Here is a 4,256-nt window from a genome sequence, read left to right as displayed (position 1 = left end):
CTCCACCTCCCGGGTTCAAGCAATTCTCCTGCCTCAGACTCCCAAGTAGCTGGGATTACAGACGTGTGCCACCACACCCAGCTAATTTTTGTATTTTTAGTAGAGACGGGGTTTCACTATGTTGGCCAGGCTGGTCCTGAACTCCTGACCTCATGTGATCTGCTGCCTCGGCTTTCTAAAGTGTTAGGATTACAGGCGTGAGCCATAGCACCCGGCCTAACTATTGTGTTTTTAGTAAAGGTGGGGTTTCATCATGTTGGTCTTCAACTCCTGACCTCAGGTGATCCGCCCGCCTCGGCTTCCCAAAGTGTTGGGATTACAGGAATGAGCTATTGCACTGGGCCTGCATTTGGGATTTATGTAATTTAAACATTTTGGATCAAGTGCAGTGGATCATACCTGTAATACCATCACTTTGTGGAGTTGAGGTAGGCAGATCACTTGAGTCCAGGAGTTTAAGACCAGCCTGGCCAACAAAGCAAGATCCAGTCTCTACAAATAAATTTTTTTAAAAAATGAGCTGTATGTGGTGGTGCACGCCTGTAGTCCCAGCTAAGCTCAAAGCTGCAGTGAGCTGTGATTGTGCCACTGCACTCCAGCCTGGGCAACAGGGCAAGACCCTATGTTTAAAAAAAAAAAAAGAGAGAGAGAGACTGAAATGTTAAATTTATTTATTGGGGATTATTATTGTTGTTGGGTTTTTGTGTCAGTGTTGGAATTTGAGTTGAAACAGTCTGACAACGCTGTTCACTACCTCTGGCAGCTCAGAGTTCAGCAGCTGCCCACTCTGCCTCCAGCTTCCCTCTGGCCCCTCCCCAGGGCTGGGGTGGGGTCCCACAGGGGAGCTCCAGCCCGGTGGCCAGTGGAGGTCAGGAAGAAACCAGAGCTCACCAGCGCCAGGGGTCCAGGGCTGAAGAAAAGCTCTTGGGCTGGGTTCCAAGTGGGCAGGGGGCTCAGCATCTGACTGTTGGGCTGTGTCCCTGTACCCATCAGCCCGCTGGGACCACAGCGCTTTTCCTGCAGGGGCCCAAGTTTCACTCACCAACCTTTTTTTTGGGTAGGGGGTGGGAACGGAGTCTCCCTCTATCGCCCAAGCTGGAGTGCAGTGGCGGAATCTTAGCTCACTGTAACCTCCACCTCCTGGGCTCAAGTGATTCTTCTGCCTCAGACTCCCGAGTAGCTAGGGTTATAGGCGACTGCCACTACACCTGGCTAACTTTTATATTTTTAGTAGAGACAGAGTTTCACCATGTTGGCCAGGCTGGTCGCGAGTTTCTGAGCTCAAGTGATCTGCCCGCCTCAGCCTCCCAAAGTGTTGGGATTACAGGCATAAGCCAACATGCCCTGCTCACTCACCAACCTCTTCAACACCCAGCTTAGCACTGCTGGTCTCACGAAGAAGCTGCCACGAACACATGGCTCATTCCCTCCCTCAGGTGGAGACAGGATGACACAGAGGCAGGGGAAAAGTTGGAGCTAGGGGAGGTAGGTGCAAGTGGGCAAAGGACCCCAGCATAGGGGCAAGGTGAAGACAAACTGCCCGTGTCACTATTCTGCACGAAGCTGCATCTGAACCCAAGGCAAGTCCCTGCCCTATTCTCCACCTGTTCTCCTGCTGTTTTTCTCAGACAGTAATTAATCTTCCAAGCAGCACGTTATCCGTGGGAGAAAACTGTGGCCTCTGATGTCTTTGGTCCTGGGTCTAACTTGGGAGGCTTTGAGCAAAGTGTCAGGACACCTTTCATCCCAAGTGGCTGGTCAGCATGACTTAAACAGTTCAGGGGGTTCACTGCAAAGTTCAGCCCAGCAGGCCCGGCTTGATCCAGCAGCTCACAGGTGTCACCCTGCAGCCATCTTCCTGTCTTTCTTTCCACTTCTGTGCCAGCGTCATCTCAGGTCAGCTTTCGTCATGGTGGCAGAATGTCTCTTGCTGTGGTTCAAGCAATGAACCTCATGCCTACACATCTTAGAGTCCAGAGGGAGCTAGAAAACATCTTTCCCAGAAGCTGTCTCCCACAAAGGAGCTCCCCAGACTGTCCCTGGATTACAGCCCCTCCCTTGTGCCCAGGCAAGGTAGTAGTTATGGTAATGTCAGTGTGTTCCTGAGCCACCTGCCCCACCCCCAGCCCCAGGGAGTCAGCACTGGAGTGGGGGAGGGGAGACGGGTACCCAGAGAATGATCAGGAGAGAGTTGGAGAACAGAGAAGGGTCATGGGAGGCCGCTCTGCTGCCTCTGCAGCCAGAAAACTCCATTTTTTAATTAATTTATTTTTTTTAAGACGGAGTCTCACTCTGTCACCTAGGCTGTAGTGCAGTGGTGCAGTCTTGGCTCACTGCAACCTCCGCCTCCTGAGTTCAAGCGATTCTCCTGCCTCAGGCTCCTGAGTAGCTGGGATTACAGGTGTCCGCCATCACGACTGCCTAATTTTTGTTTTGTTTTTAGTAGAGCTGGGATTTCACCATGTTGGCCAGGTCTCGAACTCCTGACCTCAGGTGATCCGCCCTCCTCAGCCTCCCAGAGTGCTGGGATTACTGGCATGAGCCACCACGCCGGCCAGAAAACTCCAATTCTTAATTCATTTCCTTACCTATAGTGGGGGTCATCATCTCTACCTTGCTGACGTAAGGCACAGGACAGTTTAAGAGCGACAGTAACGTGCTGCCACCGTCACTGGGGTGCTGTAGCCGATGTGAACTCCTGCAGAATGCTCCCTCCCCGCCTCTTTTCTCATCTGCGAAGGTACGGTCCGGGTCACCAAGCCGCTTGACCACTCCACACAAGGTCCTTCTCTCCGAGGGGCGCGGCAGGGGCCCGAGTTGGCCAGCAGGTGGCAGCGCCGCGGCAGTCCGGGTTTGGCACAGCTCGGGAGCGGCCTCTGGGGAAGCAAGGGGTCCGGCCTCTCCAGGCAGCCCCCAAAGCCCCGCGCCTCCCTGGGCGCCCGACTCGCAGATACAGCAGGGCGGGTTCGCAGGTGTGCGGCCTGCACCTGGCGGGGCTCCGGGCTTGGCTGTAAGCTCTGCTGTCGCCATCTTGTCTCTGAGTTACTGCTGAGCAGGAGCCCTGCATTTTCATTTTGCGCCAGGCCTCTCAAACTGTGGTCCTCGGTGCCAGGACTCCTGCTGCCTCAGGATCCCGCCACTTTACTTCCCAGAAATGTGTTGAGCCCGTCCCTTTCCTGCCGTTGCTCAGCCTTCCCGGGGCTCCCTGACCATGCTTGTCTCCAGCTCACCGGCCTTCCAGAAGCCTGGAGAGGACTGGGACCCCACATGGGGAGGGCGGCGAACCCACGCAAGGAAAATGGGGACCCTGCATGGGCAGGGGGCAGCCATGGGGAGGAGGGGGGCCACGTGGGGATAATGGGGTCATACGTGGAGAGGAGGGGACCCTACAGAAGGCCTCGGTTGGGCAGTGCTGGGCTTTCGTCGGAGGGTCAGGTGGTGCTGGCGGCCGGCAGGAAGCCCTGGGTAGCGGGTGGCGGGCAGCAGGCCCCAGGCGGCCCCGTGGAGAGCGGAAGGCGCGTGGTGAGGCCCGGGCGGGAGCCCAAGGCTGGAGGCCGGCCCTGAGAGTGCTTCCCGAGCAGCCCCCGGCGGGAACAGAAGAGGCCAAAGTCTAGGAGCTCCGGGGACTTCTCCGCGGTGGCAGAGGAGGGTTGCCATTGTCAAGGCGGCACAGAAGCCTCGGGGGGTTCGGGGACCTTTGCTGGAGGAGCTGCGGTAGGGTAGGGCGGGGGCCGCAGAGGCCTCAAAAGCGAACGGGGAGAGGCCGCGGCACCTGCGGAGCACAGTCCAGGCAGTTTGCCCGGGACACGGGCCTCTCGAGTGTGCCCAGGAAGCGGACAGGGTGACCCGGGTTCCTTGGGCAGTCTGCAGGCCTCCCAGTGTCCGCTGTGCAGACCTGACGCCACCTGCCACCCGCAGGCGCTGAGACCCCGAGCCCCTCTGCCCCTGGGTTGGCAGCCTCTGGGGTGTGGTTTCCCAGGCCGTCTTTTCAGCGGGTGCACAGATTCCCGCCCTCCCAGTGTCCCTTCCTGTGGTCTGGACGTGGGGGCCTGCGGACCCAGCGTGGGGGCGCTGTGGGTGACAGAAGGTGGCGGGGCAGAGACGGCTGCAGTGTGAACTCAAAAGCATGTGGGGGTGGGGGGTGGGGCAAGAGCAGTCGGGTGGTCTGCGTCTGCTCTGTGACTTCCCAGCTATACGACCCTGGGAAGTTACCTCACTTCTTTGAGGCTCAGGCTTCCCTCATCTGTAAAATGGAA

Source organism: Mandrillus leucophaeus, unplaced genomic scaffold (genome assembly GCF_000951045.1).
Source record: "Mandrillus leucophaeus isolate KB7577 unplaced genomic scaffold, Mleu.le_1.0 Scaffold555, whole genome shotgun sequence".
In the NCBI taxonomy this organism is placed as follows: domain Eukaryota; kingdom Metazoa; phylum Chordata; class Mammalia; order Primates; family Cercopithecidae; genus Mandrillus; species Mandrillus leucophaeus.
This window is presented reverse-complemented; position numbering follows the sequence as displayed.